This window comes from Antechinus flavipes, chromosome 6, assembly GCF_016432865.1.
Source record: "Antechinus flavipes isolate AdamAnt ecotype Samford, QLD, Australia chromosome 6, AdamAnt_v2, whole genome shotgun sequence".
Taxonomy (NCBI): domain Eukaryota; kingdom Metazoa; phylum Chordata; class Mammalia; order Dasyuromorphia; family Dasyuridae; genus Antechinus; species Antechinus flavipes.
The window spans coordinates 28980102-29000014 of NC_067403.1; the positions used below are offsets into that span (position 1 = coordinate 28980102).

At 34.7% G+C, this 19913-nt stretch overlaps 1 protein-coding gene across 1 annotated transcript in view; it reads left to right on the forward strand.

Moving 5' to 3' along the window:
- Positions 1-14805, forward strand: part of LOC127540800 (translation initiation factor IF-2-like) — a 55285-nt gene extending 40480 nt beyond the window's left edge. The window contains exon 3 of the mRNA XM_051965660.1: positions 14214-14805. The gene's annotated coding sequence lies outside the window, so the exon portion shown is untranslated. The remainder of the gene's footprint in view (positions 1-14213) is intronic.
- The last annotated feature ends 5108 nt before the right edge of the window (positions 14806-19913 follow it).

The window sequence follows — 19913 nt, forward strand, 5'->3', positions numbered from 1 at the left end:
TTATGGCGAGGCACTGAAGCCAAAAAATATAATGAGATTTTAGAACTCACCCCGAAATATACTGGGGTCTTGGGCTGCTGTCCTAAGGTATCTGAAAAGAATTTGTAGGCTCAGGTCATCTCTAAATCAAGAGGCAAAGATTTTATTAGGCTGTTTGCAGCAGGCTTCATTCCAAAAGGGAGTTTTAGCAATTAACAAGGGGAAAGACTCTGGTCCTAAGCACTCTAGCAGAATTCACGATCAATCTGGGGGAGGATGCCATGAGGCAGACTAAATCTTGAATAACTTGTTGCCATAAAGTGGGTGATTCCTAATGAACCCTCAAAAAATTGGGGGATTATGTCAGTGACTGGAGGGCTAACCGTAAAAAGGTAGGGTCCTGATAGGAGTTGGGTGAGGTGCTGGAGTATAGGTATGATTTTTTATAGGAGAGAAATATCCTCAGGGGTTGGCATCATAACTTGGCCTTCAGACTGGGTACAGGAAACTGTGGGATCATGATGATTTTGTCAATGTGAGGAATTTGACAAGGAACAGAAGGTCCACTTAAAGAGATAATTAGATCAGTTCTCCCAGCCTGCCTCGGGGAGTGGTTTGTCTGTAATTCAACTCTCTGTCAAAATCCCTCTCCATGGCCCATCTAGACACTGGGCTGCCAGCAGGACATGGCCTTTTGATGGGGTCTTATTCACCCTCATCATTATTGCTACCCAAAAAAGTGCTTAGGAGTTCTTCAGTAACTGCAGATATGTCTGCTGTTTGTCTGTATATATGCAATTTTAAGGGGTTATACTTTAAAACTGCACTAAGACTTTTGGAATACTGTGTATATGCTATTATCTCAAAACCCTTCCACCTCACTATTAAGTCATTCCAATGAGCCTAGTCCCCATTTCACCACTTATATGTCAAAGATGTAAACAGAATGAAATACAAACCCCTTTCTATCTCCAAGGAGAGGAGGCTCAGACCTAGCACAATTTCTGTACCTTGTTGGTCCAAATGTGACAATGCTGCCAGATGGGTCACTCTCTCCGCTACCCCCAGATGGGGACACAAGATGACTCCCAGAGGTCTCTCCTTGGGCTATTGATAGGGCTTCTAACCCTAGTACAGACTGACTCCTGAGTCTGTGGACTCTAATGTTCCCAGATTCTTTTGCAACTCTCAGTCAGAACCTCTAGGTGAATCTCCTATTAAAAGAAAAGAACAAATGATAAGTCAGGCAAAAACCCGAGGTATTCCCCTCACAATATTTTCCCCACAGTCAGTAAAGGTATGAAACCAAGGACAAAGGGCTTCATAGAGGGAGAAGGAGCTTAGGAGAATGACTGCAGCTCTGATTGACTAGTGCCTTTTTGCCATCTCTAGTTCTAGTTCCACAACTGCAGCCAAAGAGGTGGCAGTCTACCACAGAGTGAGCAAACCAGAAGCAGTTACAGAATATCTCTGCATGTTCCATTGCCTTCTCCAAGGTCCCTGTGTTATATATCTTCATCATTCCCTTAAGCAGGCTGCCTAGCCTCCTTCATATGGGGATGTGTATCAAGGGCATTCTCATAGTCCCTGTTATCTCTATCTCTATTTAAGAGATACAGATAGCTATTAGATATCTCTATATGTGTATATGTATATATCTTACAAAATAGATTATCAATTATATTTTCTATACTTATATATTAATATTATATATTACTGTATTATATTATATTTTCAATTATATTTTCTATACTTATTACATGTTAATATATGACAATATATAATAAGTATAGAAAATATAACATATTATGTTATATCATATATTAATATATCAATATTATATAATAATAATTCAAACAGAAGTTTCTCAAAGTCAGAGCAGAAAGCAATTTATTCAATTCTTGAAGGAAAAAAGGGTTACCTTCACCAGGATCAAATGAAGGGAGCCAAAGCAGGCAGCAAAGCATGGTTTTTTAATACCCTAAAACAATTTTTACCCCATCTTGGGCCCCAGCTGTCCTGATTTTATATCAGGGTTCTCAGTCTATCATAGGAATCCACTCCACCCTCAGAGTACAAGAAGGGGGGAAGGGGACTATAGATTACAAAGCAGTTTGAATGAGATTATACAAGCAAGGGACGTTTTATTAGAACTGTAGCCCTAAACTATGACAAGGCTGAAAAGGTCTCACATCTTCTTTATCCTATTTAATCCCTCCTCTTTTGCATCCATTTGAAGACTTCTCACACCAATCTCAATCTGTAGCACAGACATAAAAATTGCTTTTTATTCAGACTCTCTTACAAAGTATTTTACCAATTCTACTCAGGCATTGGTGTCTTTCATTTGCCATAAATCCTTAATTTGATTCCAAGTCTTCATGTATAGCTAACTTACTCTTTGATCTGCATTTTCTAAATGTCTAGCCCTTGTAGCAAATTAAACATTATTCCAAATTGGATAGGCAGTTCCATAAAAAAAAACTCTTTCTCTATTAGGACACAATTGTACTTTCTTGTCAAAACTAGTCAAGCCTCTACAATTCTATAATTTGACAAGCATCAAACTGAATTGTTTATGCAATATCCTTTCCCAATAATATTAATTAAAATCTTAACCTGATGTCCCCATCCTAAGCCCTAAATACTATTGCAGCAGGGGAATAGCATTAATGCTACCTAACCTCCCCTCTTCACAGAATTGATGGACTCCTTACAGAGCACCCACTCAGACTGGATAGTTTGAGATTCATTCACTAACCAGTTCCCATTCCTTTCCAAACAAATGGGATCCAAAGTCTTTAGGAGTATGGAGTGATAATCTCATCTTTTGAAACTACTTTCTGCTGAGAATGGACATTGAGCTGGGTCATCCTACAGGGTTGAGTCAGACCCCTGAAGTTGGTCAATATAGCTGTCTAGTGCTGGTGAATTACTCAGACCTATAGGAACTCTCTTGTTAAGAGAACGAGAGAGAACGAGCAAGTACAAAGAGCAGAACACTCATTCTTGGGATGTGTTTTATATCTTCCCTGAAGATTCTGTAAATAGTTAAAAGTAACTTTTCCACTGATAGAAAAAAATATTCCATAAATTACACTCCTGTAAAAAAAACTTGAGTACACTAAAATCCCTGTCTCTAAGCTATACGAAAGATATTTCAGCTTCAGTTTCAACAATCAGCAAAATAACAGGTCTCATACAGTTGTATCAATTGTTTTTACATTTATATAAGGTTCTTAAAGGACCTTATTTCATACAGACACATACATCTAACAACAGATATATTACCAGGCCAAATACTCATTTACTTAATTATAAGATATAATGGCCACATATTTTTGGATTGAAAACAGCTAAATATTATATACTTGATTTGTGTTTATGGCTTCTATTGACCACTTACTCTGATTATTGAAATTTGCTATTAAAAGGAAAAATCAGGAGCATGATTATAATAGCACCCTTCAGGGCCTCAGTCTGAGGGTAACAGTTGACAACTAATTATGTAGTAACAACCCCACTTTACCCAGTCCAGCTCTCAAATGGTGGGTTACTAACAATAATTCATCAGATAATCATTTCCAAGTTCAAAACTCAAAACAACAGTTATAATCCCAAGAGATTTCACCTCAATAGTAAGTTTCACTAATCGAGTTTTAAATTCTAAACTATCTATCCCATGTGCCCATAGAGCAAGAAAGCTATAGATCATATTCATTAAACAATGAGAACATGATGCACTTAATAAATATTATATAATTTGCAGAATGGGTTTTGAAATAACCACTTTCAGAGAATTTCAGAGAATTTGCAGGTAACCACAAATCTGACAAACTTCTCTTAGAATTAGAGAGGTTTAGAAAACAGAGGTTAGGGGCAGCTAGGTGGCACAGTGGATAGAGCACTAGCCCTGAAGTCAGGAGGACCTGAGTTCAAATCTGGCCTCAGACACTTAATATTTCCTAACTGGGTGACCCTGGGCAAGTCATGTAACACCACAAATGCCTCAGCCAAAAAAAAAAAAAAAAAATTCCTTGCATTGGTAAGCAGTTGAACCTTTGATAGAGCATCACAAATGACTTATGCTTTAAAACAACTGCAGACTTGAAAAATAAAAACAATTATTAACACTGGTGTAAACAAAAGCTATTCCTTGAAGCAATTAATGATAATTTCATTTAACCAGCAATCCCTGGCAGAAGTTGGGGGTGAGTCCGAGAAAGTGGGTTTGTTTTCAAACTTCTAAGGAGCAGCAACACCCAGTGAGGAAAACTAAGACTTCATCTTCCCAAACCAACAGAAGTTTCCCTTTCCCTTCCCCCATGCCACGTAGCTCTCTCATGCTTTCCAACCCTACTTCTCCTGAAGAGGGTACTTAGTCCCTTTTACTATTTAGCCTGCCAGCCAAGGGCATGCACCAATCTCATGGTATGTTTCCTTTCTCCTGGAAAATGGCAAGTTCCACTAAGGAACTTCCCTTTCCATCATTAATTATTAAAACTCCTTTCTATGCTTTCCCACTCTATTTCATATTTACCATTCCTGGTGTTTATTTTATCCCTCCATTTTTGGGCCTGAAACCACATCTTTTGGCAAAAGCCAAAACATCTTACTCCTCCCTGTGTCCTCCAATATCTCCTTTCTTTCTGATGTATATTGTGTCCCCTTTAACCTTTGGGGGGAGGGCCCTGATGTAAATTGTGTGCTCTTTAATCTTTGGGGGGAGAAGGGTTGGAAAGGAATCTTTGGGAGCGGGGTGTTTCTAAGTCTCAAACCCTGGGAGGGGCACACCTTTCCCAGACAACTCCCAGTTAAGCAATCTCATTCAATTGGAGATCTTGACCTGGGGCATAATCACCACCTTCTGTTGAATTGGAGCGTGGGAAAACCCCGATAAAGCCTCAAAATGCTAATAAAAGGCAATTCTGAACCCCAAATCTTTGCTATTTGCCCTTCTGGACTTAGCCCACTGATGAAGATATTTTCTTCTCAGTGTAAACCAAGTTTTACTAATACAAAGAAGAAAGCTGTCTTCTTACCAAACTGTCTTCTTGATGTAAATAAATTCCCTTTTGCCACAAACCTTGGGTTTGTAAATTTTTTCCACAAGGGATCTGCAACATCAACATCTTTTATTACCCTCAATTCTCACATCTCATCATTTCTCTCCAGCAATCTATCACACCAATCAATAATCCTTAACAATTTTAATCCCAAACAACTTAATTAGCAATTTTGTAATTTTCATAAATGATAGTCAAATAGACATGACATAGCCTATCATAAAAATGGATAGGAATATCTTGTAATTTACAGTCAAGTTTCCAATTTTTAACATACACATGAATTGAGAAAAAAAAGTTATTTTAAAAAATCAATACTTTAGCTTGTGAGCTTGTAACTAGATGTTCCGTTCAAACTATCAATTGCTTTTGCAAATCAGTCTTTCTTGTTTTTAAAACTATCTTTTTTTTTAAGTTTAAGATTCACAATATAGGTAAAATCTAAATAATTTTGGACCAAATTTCATAAACTTTATACACATTTCCAGCAGAGCTGACTAATTTTTAAAGCATAGCTCATAATTTTTACAAATCACCCAATATATGATTTAGAAAGCAACATATTTCATCTAATTAGGAGATACAAACATTTGACTTTTTTAGGTAACTTACCAGAGAACTTTGTTTTAATAACCATAATCAATTCAAATATAGATTTAAACTTCTAATAGCAATGTTATAATATTAATGCACACATATTTCTAAAATCTTATTCTCAGATGCATCAATTGAAAGTAATTGTATTATATGCCTTTTAAATTTAAACACAGCAATTTAGGTCATATTTTTGGGAGAAAATTCCTCTTTCCCCTCAGAAACTCCATTTTTCTAGATTGCTCAAAATCTTTGAAATAAACTATGAAACCTGAGATGGAAACACAAACCTCTGGAAACAAAATGGCAATGGATCCTCTCTCCCCCCGCCTAAATTTTGTATTCTTCCCTGCTGTATTGGGAAGGAGAAAGGATTTTAAAGTATAGAATAGATTTTCCTAGATTTCTCCAAGACACATGGAGATAGATCATACCCTTTTACAGAATTCAGAGTTCCCTGAGAAGCTGGGACTCAGGGGGTTGGGGAACATAGGCACCCATTTAGAGAGAAACAGACTGACTTCCAGAGCATGGGGTTCTTTGGAGAGGCTAGACTGGGCATAAGTCCACATATAGCAGCCCTGGTCATTTCCAGTCCCCTCTAGAGAGAGAAGCTTGAAAGCTTAAGAAAAATTCAAATTGCTTTGCAAATGGCACAAAAGGAGCACTTTTACCTTCCAAAATGGCCATTTCTTTTACTCTGTAATTCAGCTGAGTGAGGAAAAGCTTAGAAGACAAAACACAGACTCACACCCACACACAAGCACAAACTGCTTTTAAATTCCTTAAGTGCTGCAAAGGAGCTTTCTTCCAGATTAAAAGGCTCCTTAGCACTTACCTATGAATTTAACTTTTGACATACCTAATCTGAGAGGATCCTTACTTGAGCCAAGTACTTCCTCCTAGGTCATGTCCTCCTTATATGAAACAACAGTATTTTATCATGTTCTTCTTATTTTTCAATTCTTGTTCCAATACTGAATTTGATACAGAGCAACTATGGAGGAGTTGCCCCTTCTCTTATCACCCAGAGGGGCTTATTAGGCTCTTTCCCTTCCATTGGATCACTGTAAGGATCTCAGGACTAGTTCAGCATTTTTTGTGGGTTATCCACACATATCTTACATAACTGTTCCTCTCACCTGCCCAGCTTTTTCTCTCTTAGTCTATAAGAGCTTCTTTTGGTTTCTGATCTGGCAAGTCCAACTCTTTGGGTTCCTACTTTCCCACAGCGGGGTCAAGTCCAAGGACTATTGGGGCTGCTCCCCCAATAGGCACCTGCCTTGGGTGTGTTGAGAGTCACCAGTAAGAGAGCACAAATCCCGGACCAGCCCCCAGAAGACTATGGGACAGCGACCACAACCCAAAATAATTCCAGTAGACATTTTTCAGAGCCAGAGCAGAAAGCAGTTTATTCAGTTCCTGCAGGAAAGGGTCATCACCTTCACCAGCATCTAATGAAGGGAGGCAAAGCACAGGAAGAAAAGCATAGGTTTTTTATACCCTAAAACAATTTTTACCTTATCTTGGACCCCAGCTGAGCCCCTGATTTCATATCAGGGCTCTCAGTCTATTACAGGAATCCGCTCCAGCTTCAGGGTACAAGAACAGGGGGAGTATAGATTACAAAGGGGTTTGTGTGAGATTTAGCAAGGATACAAGCAAGGGGGGTTTCTCTAAACTATAGCCCCAAACTATGGCAGGGATCAGTTTTCTGAGAAGGCCTCATATCTTCTCCATCCCATTTATATATAAATATGTGTACTAATAATAACTGTTTATAGTAATCTATTGTTTATTATATATCATGATATAATTATATAATATTTAAAATAATTAAAATAAATTACATAATATATGTGGTTATTAATATATTGACATACAACATTTACATGACAATACATTTATTTATTTTGTATTAACTTGTATGATATTATTATATACACATGGAAACAGGGAGTATTAGAGAGCCACTGATATAATTTTCCACATTGAGGAAACCAAACAGCAAATATATACATATATATTCTCACAAATACACATATATATATATACATATATGCAATTCTCTATATAGATATATATATATATGTAATGCTATATATACAGATGCACAAATTAAATATATTAACTATGAAAAATAAATGTATATATACACAATCTTCATAAGAATAATTTATAGACGCAATGATGTCATTCTTGATGTGAAATGAAAGGAATTTTCAGGTTTTTGCAAATGATACTTAACTACATCATATCTTTAAAGTCATACAATCAACTGAAAGATACATAGCTAAAAAAGGAAATAGCAAACAATTCCAGTATATTTGGTAAGAAAACCCTAAATGGAGGTCACAAAAAGCTGGACATGACTGAACAACAGCAAAACCTAGAATACAAAATCTCTCTTTGCTTATTTCTTGATTATAAATATTGTTTCTGTAGAGCAAGCTTTCTCCTCAAAGTATCCTTTAACAAAATGTCATTCACATAGCAAAATAATATAAGATTCCTTGAAAAATTCAGCAGAAATTATTAGGTAATCGTTTTATAACTACAGAGTAAGGCAAGAACAGAGAGATATGTGTCTATGAAATATTTGACACCTCACAGAAGATTCCAGGATGTTATCCACATGAAAGAGAAATTCTAAAGAGATGATAAGGTTATCCAAATACCCTATTTGTGATGATATTGTGATAATTGCAGGAAACTTGTAAACATTTTTAACCTATAATGAGCTCTATAATCCTAAATGAGAAATATAATCATTTAAATGACTTCAGATTGTCTTTACAATCAAAGCCAAATGGATGAATAATATGTAGTTGGCTGGACAATCTGGAGAGCTGTTCTATCTGGATATTTCTTGGATTGACAGGGTAGACAATGAAGTGAATTCATGATTCAATGGGAGGAGAATCATGTACTGGATCCATTGTTTGCACAACACTTTCAATCACTTTCTCTGAAACAAAACTCAATGTCCTATAACTGTGGCATTTAATAGATTTTGATATTTGTTCAATAGTCTTACCATACATTTTAGTTTCCTTTTGAAAACAAATAATACATTTTACATGCAACTAAAACACACACACACACACACACACAGAGAGAGAGAGAGAGAGAGAGAGAAACAAATCCCTGTAGTTTAATACCAGTATTTTCCCAATGAAAGACAGCACAATGCATTGTGCTAAATCCAATGATTTAGCATTGGAGCCAAGATCAAAGTTTAATTCCTATTTCTGATATTTGTTCATCATGTGATATTTAGGAATCTACTTAGCTTTTCAATGGTTCTAGGCAATTCTCTAAGACTATGTGTTACAAATGTCCTGGGAGAGAGAGAGATTCCTCACCAGAGCTTCCTACTCAAGTGAAATCATGGGGCAGGATGAAGAAAATGATGCTTTAGTACTATAAATCATAGAAAACCACAAGCTTTCCAAATTGTAGATCACCCAAAAGGCTACAGAAAAATGTGTGGCGAGAGTAAATAGGCTGCAGTATATTACCAATGATAAATTATGTACAAGAAATTGTGTAAAAGGCATCATCAACGAGATATATGTCAGGAAAAATAGATAGGCTGGTCATGTAAAATGAGGTAGGAATAACAAGTGGACAGTAGTCTATGTATTGAAGTATAAAATTTCACATTTAATATTTTAGAAAGAAGAATATTGCTTGCATCAACTTCCCCCCCAACCCAAATCCCATGAACAGAATCTAGGAAATGCTATAGTAGACCAAGGTGCCTTCCTGTTTTACAATGTTTGATTATCTTTTTTTTTTCTTCAGAAAAATAAAGGGCAATAGTGAGTGATTAGCAACAATCATTTTGACTGAACAACAATAACACCTTTGTCTTTGCTTATTTCTTGATTATAAATATTGTTTCTGTAGAGCACACTTTGTCCTCAAAGACTGTCCTTTAACAAAATGTCATTCACATAGCAAAATAATATAAGATTCCCTGAAAAAAAAAATCACTAGAATTTTAATAGTTACCCAATCAAATTTAATTGGGTCTTTCGATTCAGAAAATCAAATTAATTTCATTTTGTAATTGATTCTATTCTGTATTCCCTAATATATTGTAAAAATTACTTAAGCCACTTTTCTTTATCTCTTGGTTAAGTCCAGAACTTCATTTTTTCTCTTTGAGTTAAGTTGCCTCCATAAACCTTCTTAATTTGAGAAACATATTGTTTCTACATGTCTTACAGCCCACACACAATTAAGGGACATCTGTTATCTCAATAATAAATCTTGTAAGATGCAGGTGAGCACATAGGAATCTGTTATTTCTACAATATTGGCTGTCCTTCAAAAAAGTCTGGACTGTTATCCATGCAGGTGGACACCACCAATGAGCTTTCTGTAGCAATAAAATGGAAAGAAGAGCTCTTCCCCGTCCTGCATTCCTGAATTCTACCCAATCATATTGTTTTCTATCATCTATGATAATTTAGACTCTAAAACCAGTCATATTGTTTTATGCTTCCTGTTCTTTATCTCTTTTATTTCCCAAAACTATGTGAGGGCTGTCTAGTTACACCTCACGGTCTTTTGACTGAAGAGTCGAGACCCCCTTTTATTGGCAATTGCTAGCCTTACCAATAAACTGAATGTGTTTGGAACTTTGTGCCTCACTTTAGCTTAATTTTAATTGCAATGTGATTACCTAATTTAAGTACCTGCAATTGTAAAACATTATGAAGATTCTGTAGATTAAAAAAAAAAATTAGTGATCAAGTAATGTTTCAAAGAACAGAGAATCTTTCCAGAGGGAAATGTAATAGATTAAGAGAGATAAATAAAACAGAAATTCCAAAATGGCAGCAACCTAGGAATAGTTTGGGAAACTATTTAATTTGGGGGTTTCTAAAAACATTTTGCATGGATCATAAAATTATAGGCCTTTTAATGTTCAACACTTTCTTGGCTTCCTCTGTAGCATCTTCCCTCTGATCGGAGTGCTGAAAAATAGATCAATAAACTCATTTCATAGCCTTCCTTTTCAGAGGGCTCAGAACTTTTCAGCTAATTCCATTTTCCATCAATGGAATTGATGTGTTTGATTTCTATTCCAGATGTGAGGGATGTAGAAGACCCTTATCCAAAATGACTACTGAGATCACTCAGTAGAAGGGAGAAAAGTTGTTTGTTGAAAACCTCCGGAGGATGAGCCATCCCATCATAAGATAAGAAAGAGAAAGCTCATGGTAGGAGGGCTAAAGAAGTAGTGAAGATACACAGCTTTTATACAAGAGATTATATCACAAGTAAGAAAGCATTGAGAAGGGGAGGGGGAGGCATCTAATTGGTTGTTGCTATTCAGAGAGATTGCAATGGAAGGTTTCTGTTTCCCCGAAATCTCCTGATTTCTAGGAAACAGAAAATCAGGCCTTCATGCTTAATCAAGCAGATAGTGGTCAAGCTAATAGACTAAATATCGATAAATGTAAAATACTGATAAATGTCATCAGCTCAGATTAAGTAAATATGTTTATAGCTGGCCAAGGCTCAAGTAAATATGAGCCTGCACATATTATACAGGTCATAGGGGAAACACAGAAATAAAATACAGAAAAAGAATTTGTACATTCCTGTAAGTTCTTCATCTTATCTCTCTCTATTCCATACACAGAATATCATGTCTCCTCACCATATCCCCTGGTACCTCTGCCTTATCACCTTTTCAGTTTCTTTTTGTGTAGTGTTCCCTCTCCACCTCTCCCCATTACACTGTAGGCTTCTTGAGGACAGGGGCTGTCTTTCTTTTCTTTGCATCCTCAGCAGAGTGCTTGACACATGGTAGGTACTTAATTAATTTTGATTGGATTGAATTGAATAGAACTGAAAGGGTCCTCAGAGAGCATGTGAAAGAAACACACTAAGTGAAAAAAATTAAGGTCCAAAATGGTTAGCACAGGTCAACATTATGGTAGTTAATTCCTTCCTTCTCCACAGATCTGAGAGGAAAACTATTCTTTGTTCCTCTAATTTGCTTATAATATGTGATGTGGTTTATGAACATAGGTTATAGAATCCAAGAATCATAGCAGCTCAGGGTTTAAACACCTCAAAAGCCATCTACAATATGCAATACTTACCCACTTCCTACAATTCTTACAGCAAGTGGTTATTCAGCCTGCTTGGAGATCTGCAGGAAGGAGAAGCTGCCTGTACCTTTACTTTTTTTTTTCTATTTAATAATATCTTTAAAAAAACTTATTAGGTTGTATAGGTACATTCATTTTTTTACTTATTTCCATATGAGTCATGTTGGGAAAGAAAAATCAGAATAAAAAGGAAAAACCATAAGAAAAAAAAAACCAAAAGGTGAAAATGTTATGCTTCTATCCACATTCAGTCTCCATAGTTCTCTCTTGGATGCAGATGGCATTTGTTATCCAAAGTTTATTGGAATTTCTTAAATCACTGAATTGCTGAAAAGACCTAAATAACAAGTAGTTTACTTGTTCTAATTACATGTAAAGATAGTTTTCAACACTTTTTTTTAAGATATTGAGTTCCAAATTTTTCCCTTCTTCCTCCCTTACCTCCCCAAGACAGCAAGCAATCTGATAGAGTTTATACATTGCCAATCATTTAAAACATATTTCCATATTAGTCATGTTGTGAAAGAAAAATCAGAACAAAAGGGAAAATCCATGAAAAAAGAAAACAACCAAAAAAAGTTAAAATAGTATACTTCAATCCACATTCAGTTTCCACAGTTCTTTCTTTGAATGTGGATGACATTTTTCATCCCAAGTCTATTGCAATTATCTTGGATCGTTGTATTGTTGAGAAGAGTTAAGTCTATCAAAGTTAACACACAATTTTGCTGTTACTGTGTACTGTGCTCTCCTTATTCTTCTCACTTAACTTAGCATCTTTTCATGTAAGTCCCTGTACCTGTTTTAATAAAACCTTAAGATTATATTAGCTTTTTGTAACTGCCTTATCATACTTTGAGCTTGTGCTCTACTAATTTTTTTTTGACATAACTGGAACATTCCCCTTATCTTTCACTGAAGTTGATATTTTTTAAGCCACGTAACTTTTCATTTGCTCCTATTAAATTTCATTTTATTACATTTGATCCAAAGTTCTAACCTGTCAAGGCATTTATATTATTTTATATAATTTAGTGACTATAACAAATCCCTTTATCCTTCAGTTGTGAGGTTGATTTTTAAAAATTTGTTTTTTCATCTTATTTAATTTAGTTCAATATTCTAACCTGTAAGTGTATTTTTGAGTACTGGCTCTGTCATGATATATACTAGCTATTCCTCTCTGTTTTATGTCATCTGAAAGTGAAACAAGCATTTTATCTTTGCCTTCTTTCATTTCACTGATCAGGAGCTGACCAGCACAGGCCACTGACCAGTACAGGCCACTGAATCCTAAACCACTACATTGAAAACATAATCACAAACTAACGTCCAACTATTAATGCCCATTCTTCTAAAAATACCTATTATCTCTTCAACTTGTCCAAAAGGATTGCTTGAGAATTTTAGCAGCTACTCACTGTAATGCACAATTATTAAACCATAATAATGATGCTGACGGATATAACTGACAACTGAAGTCCCACGAAGTAGACATATAGGAATATGTAATCTCTAATTACATAACACAAATGTTCAAGCATGTACAAGAAATAGTAAATTATAGAAGTAATTTAATAAGGTGGTAGTGAAACTAAACTATAGTGACTTTCTCCCTTGAAAGGAGTAGTTCCTTCCTTGTTAAAAATAGACCTATTATACCCCATGGATAGCACAAAGATATGTTAACTGGCAATTAGGGAATCAAAATTTGTAATTCTCAGTTCTAAACTTTGTAAAAAACAACAGATCCACTGTCACAATAAATAAGGCAAGTCCTTAAAAAAGACCCCAAAATGCTTTATAATGATCTATTTAACTTGCATAAATAGAGAGCAAATATTGGTAGTTCCTTTCTTGTTGAAGATAGACCTGACTATTATACTGGATAGCACAAAAATATAGTGTGGCAATTATGGAATCAAAATTTGTTATTCTCAGTTCTAAATTTTGTAAAAACACAACAGATCCACTGTCACAATAAATAAGGTAAGTCCTTAAAAAAGATCCCTAAGTGCTTTATAATGATCTATTTAACTTGCATAAATAGAGAGCAAATATTGGTAGTTCCTTTCTTGTTGAAGATAGATCTAACTATTATACCCCATTATTAAGTGGCAATTATGGAAGCAAAATTTGTAATTCTCAGTCCTAAACTTTGTAAAACACAACAGATTCAATAAATAAGACAAGTCCTTAAAGAAGATCCTTAAGTGCTCTATAGTGATCTATTTAACTTGCATAAATAGAGAGCAAATGTTGGCAAGGTCATGTTAAAACAGAAAGTCAAAAGAGCACTTCTATGTAGTCCTATCATGGGAAAGTAGGGGGTGTCAATTTAATATTCTTCAATTTAAATGTTTGTATATATGTGTATATGTATGTGTTTATACATATACATGAATCATTAATCATTTTATTTCTTCTTTTTCCATTCTAGATATAATTCACAGAAAGGTGAAGACTAGAGAAACCAGAAGTGATTACTTAGTGTTTTCCAAGTAGAGACACCATTTTATCAAGCTGATAGGATCTACACATATGCCAAATCCTCCATTGTATCATTATTGCCAGACAATTTCTCTACTTCTAATTTTATATTTATCTATATCTTCAGACTCTTTCCTTGTTGCTTACAACCTAACATCACCTCCATTCTTGAAAAAATGCTCATGACTCATCCCTTTGAGCTATTTCTTTCCTTTCGAAGACAAAATCTTTAAAAAGTTATCTATACTTATTGTCTGTACCATCTTCCTACTTTTCAACCCTTTCAATCTGGCTTCCAATTCTAATAATTAAATGAAATTGCCATTTCTAAAGTCACCAATGATCTCTTAGTTACTTAATTTGATGACTTCTTTTAGTGTTCAACTTTCTTGATTTTGCAGTATTTGACAGTTGACTATATTCTTGTAAACATAATCAACTGTGAAAGACTCAGCTACTCTGATCAACATAATGAGCAACCATAATTCCAAAGGATTCATGATGAAAAATGCTATCCACCTCCAGACAGAAAACTGATGGACTCAGAGAGCAGATTGAAGCATATTTTTTTTCTTTAAAATTGATTAATGCTGAAATTTATTTTGGATGTGTGTGTGTGTATATATATATATATATATATATATATATATATATATATATATATGATGGTATTAATTTATTTTGCCTTCTCAATGGATAGGGAATGGAGAGGAGAAAATTAGAAATGGGAAATAAAATTAAAAAAAATTTTTTAAAGAGAGAAAATTTCTCCTTTCCTTGCTCAAGGGAATACAAAGACAAATGTGAAAATACTATTTATTCACATAGTCTAGCTAGGGGAAAATAAGTATTGGTAGATAGCTATAACTGCACTATGTAGATAGAGGTAAGTATGTATGTATCATATATGTATATGTTTTATATATGTATACATACATATGTGTGTATATGTATATGTATGCAAACATATCTCTGTCTGTCTAGCTATCTATCTATCTATTGGGCAAGCACATGGTAAGGAAATGGGCCTAGAACTGATTAAGAGAAACATAACAGCATGGATTATTTTTATGGAACTGTGTAAAGCTTTCAAGTGTTCTAAATTATTTCTTGATTAAAAAAACAAAACAACTTTTTACCACACAAGTCCAATTGATTCTAGAAGTTTGCAGATTTTGGAACATCATAAATTCCAAAGAATTAAACTTTAGCCCAGCTCAAAGAACAATGGAAAAAAGGGGCACAAGAAGGCTATAATACATTTTCAATAATGATTCAGAGGCAATGTGGTAGAATAGATAGCACGCTGGACTTGGATTCAGAAACACCTAAGTTTGACTGCAACCTGACATTTTGTGATCCTGGACAAAATATTTGACCTTTCTGGGACTTGGTTTCCTCATCTATGAAATGAGGGGGTTGGATCCAATGACCTCGAAACTTCCAGTTTTAAATTTATGATTCTATTGTATAAACATATGAGCATAATGTAGACTAGCAGATGTCATTAGGGAAATGTATCATCTGGAGAGGAGATGGGTCATTCTTGTAAAAAGAATAAAGAACTCATGTAGTGAATTTAACCCTCAAATGTGACCCAAAATAGCCTTCCATTCTATTTAAGATGTTCTTCTCTAAAAGATCCCTGGGAGAACAATATGAGAATATTCTCCCAAAATATGAGACGAGATGGATGGTTGTGATAGTCATTGTTAGATGAACTGTTCTCATTGATGAAATTATAGATCTATTGAAGTATTTCTAGAAACTTTTTTTTTCCATATGTGATATTATATTGATAGGAAAAAAAAAATGGAACCTGTGATTTCATTGGTATAGCGAATTCCAGGTGAGGAAATCTGTACCAGTTCAGATTGGCATCTTCTCAGCATCTTTTCACATTAAAGAGTTGACTAGAATACTAAAATATTAAGTGACCTATCCAGTGTCATGCATGCAGTATGTGTCAGAAGCAGGGTATGGATTTAACTCTTCCTGATTTCCAGGTGAGCTATCTAGTTACCATAGAAGAGACTATAACATCCCTACTGGAAACCAGATAAAAATATAATTGGAAAATAAACACTTTTTAAATTTTAATTTTTAGTTCCAAATTCTCTCCTTTCCTCTATCTCTTCCACTCATTGAGAAGACAGGAAATACCATGCTCATTATACACATGAAGGCATGCAAAACATTTCCACATTAGTCACATTGTTTGGGTAGGGAGAGAGTAAGAAAGAAAACTAGATGAAGGAAAAAAATATTCCAATCTGCACTTAAAGTTCATCAGTTGTCTTTCTAGAAGTGGATAGCATTTTTCATCATGAGACAATTGGAATTGTAGTTTGTTGTATTGATCACAGAGTAACTAAGTCTTTGTTGATTACCATTACATCATTGTTGTTATGTTGTACAATGTTCTCTTAGTTATGTCACTTTATATAAGCTTATATAAGTTCCCTTTGGTTTTTCTGAACCCATTCTATTCATCATTTCTTAGCAGAGTAGTATTCCATCAATATCATATACCACAATGACCATGAAGTATTTAATAATTTATTATTTTATTGATGATTAATTTTATTTATTATTTTGTTATTTATTAATTTATTTACAATAAAATATAGATAATATGTTTTGAAACTAAGTCAATATGTGATTAGGGATCCTTACATAGGTATTAGTGACCAGTTTTCTATTTGAATTTGACACTGGCTCTATACCATGCTGCCTCTCTCTTTTCATAATTCTTTTGATATTGAACCAATCTTGCATTCTTGGTAAGTGCTTTGTTTGGTTTGGTCATGATTAGCAAAACTGTGATAATATTCTTACTTTTAAAAATTAAATTGAAATTCTTTTGTTAGATTTTAAATTCTGAACTTTTTCTCCCTTCTTCCCTCTTCCACACCAGAAAAGGCTACCATTCATCACAGATTTATAAATATACATAAAAACATCCTATGATTATTTCCATTCATCATTTCTTTCTCTAGAGGTGAAAAGCATCTTCCTTCATAGGTCCTTTGTGATTGATTTGAGTTTTTAAAATACTCAGAATAACTTTGTTGTTTGCAATTATTCTTTGAATGATGCTGCTGTTACTGTATACAACATTCTTTTGGCTTTGTTCTTTTCATTTTTTATTATTTCATACAATTTTTTCCAGGTCTTTCTAAAATCAATCAGTTCATCATTTCTTACAGCACAGTAAAATTTCATAATATTCTACTAACTAATCTTTACTTAGTATTTTTGCACTGATATTCATTAGGGAAACATCTGCCTTGATAATCTCTATATATGTTGTGATGGTCCTCATCAGCTCATTTTACAGATGAGGAAACTAAGGCAAGCAAAATTAAGTGATTTGCAAAGAGTCATACAGTTAGTATCTGAAATCATATTTGAACTCAGGAAGAGGAGTCTTATATTTATATTAGTAATCAAGGTTTTTTTTTTTTGGATATAGAAATTTATTAAAGTTTATTTTGGGCTTTTAAAAAAAATTTATTTAATAATTACTTTATATTGACAGAATCCATGCCAGGGTAATTTTTTTACATTATCCCTTGCACTCGTTTCTGTTCCGATTTTTCCCCTCCCTCCCTCCACCCCCTCCCTTAGATGGCAAGCAGTTTTATATATGTTAGGTATGTTGCAGTATATACTAGATACAATATATGTTTGCAGAACCAAACAGTTCTCTTGTTGCACAGGGAGAATTGGATTCAGAAGGTAAAAATAACCCGGAAAGAAAAACAAAAATGCAGATAGTTCATATTCTTTTCCCAGTGTTCTTTCTTTGGGTGTAGCTGCTTCTGTCCTTCATTTATCAATTGAAACTCAGTTAGGTCTCTTTGTCAAAGAAATCCACTTCCATCAAAATATGTCCTCATACAATATCGTTGTCGAAGTGTATAATGATCTCCTGGTTCTGCTCATTTCACTCAGCATCAGTTCATGTAAGTCTCGCCAGTCCTCTCTGTATTCATCCTGCTGGTCATTTCTTACAGAACAATAATATTCCATAATATTCATATACCACAATTTACCCAGCCATTCTCCAACTGATGGGCATCCATTCATTTTCCAGCTTCTAGTCACTACAAACAGTAATCAAGTGTTAATGTCAACATAATTGCCTAATAATGGCATCATGTAGTATTGCACTTTTCTCTTTATTATTTACATAATGTAGTAATTATTTTTTGGAAGATGTGAAAAAAAATCATCTGTGGACATGGTCAGGTAATTTTTTTTTTCTGGGATCATTATTTCTCCTTTGGAGACTCTTCAAATTAAGTGATTAATTTCCTTCTATATTAGTTTGGTAATTTATCTTTTTATAAATTTTATTAGTCTTCTAGTTACCACATAACTATAATATTACTTTGTAATATTGTTAAGTTCATGCTTTTTTCTCTTTTTTAATTTGTACTTTTGTTAATTTCTTTTTTATTTTGTCAATTTTTTGATCTTTAAAATTTATTTCCTGGTTTTACTTTCATTTTCAATTTATGTCTCCTCTTAGCTTTATAATCTATTTAAAAACTTTTTTCTGAACTATTGATTTATTTCAAATCTGTTATCTTTAGGAGTAGGCCTAATTTGTTTATTTTCTCCTTTTCCCGAAAGAATTTACTGATGATGTCTTGGTTTACTGGGTGGGGTTGTCAGAGAAAGCCTGAAGTACAAACAAGATTATTCCCTGAGGCAAGTAGGGAAGGGCACTGAAGGGGATCAGCTCAGCCTTACAATGGAAGTCTTGGGTAAGTCCACCTTACTGTATCCAATCAGAAAACCAATTAACTCAAATCCCTGAGGTTAAATTTTCCCTATAAATCTGCCCTTGCCCCATGCCATCTTTGCTGAATCCCTTCTGGTTTAACCCCTCTTTTTTCCCATTCTTCCACCCATCCACCATGGCATTTTTCCTCTCATTCCCCACCATTATTAATGGAGTCTTTCTCCTTTTTTTTTTTTTTTTTAAATAGCTAATTAACTCTTTTAGGGTGCTAAATTCTCTTTAGGATTTTAGGATTTTTAGGATTTTAGGATTAGCATTGTTAACTGTTAAAACTATTTCCTTTTCCACTCCTGGTGCCTATTTAACCACTTCATTTTGTCTATAACCTCTTCTCATAAATAAAAGTACCTTTTGGGAAATGAGAAAGACCATTGTGAATTTGTCACATGAACAAACCCCAACGTTTGGTGCCTTTCACCAGTCTCATCATTTGGTACCTCAGTCTCATTGATGTAATGGAACTGCATAGTACCCCTAATCTTAGGGTGTGTGTGGGGCGGTGTGGACCTGGGTTAGAAAAACCCTAAAATCTCAACCCCTCCCAACCTTTGGGAGCAACCCCACCCTCCTGTTCCTAGGGAAACTCCCATGGTGATCTCCACCTTCAGTTCAATTGGAGATCTTGGCCAGAGCATAGTCATCACCTTTTACTGAATTAGCCTTTAATAGCTCCCTAGCCTCAAACCATAGAAGGCTAATAAAAAAATGAGTCTGTACCCCAATCCTTTGCTAATTTCCTATCAGGATTTGACCCACTGGGAAGATGTTTCTCAGTGTAAACCCATCTTTGCCAAAACCCACCTTTGCTAATTCCTTTCTGGCTCTCTGGGAAGTTGT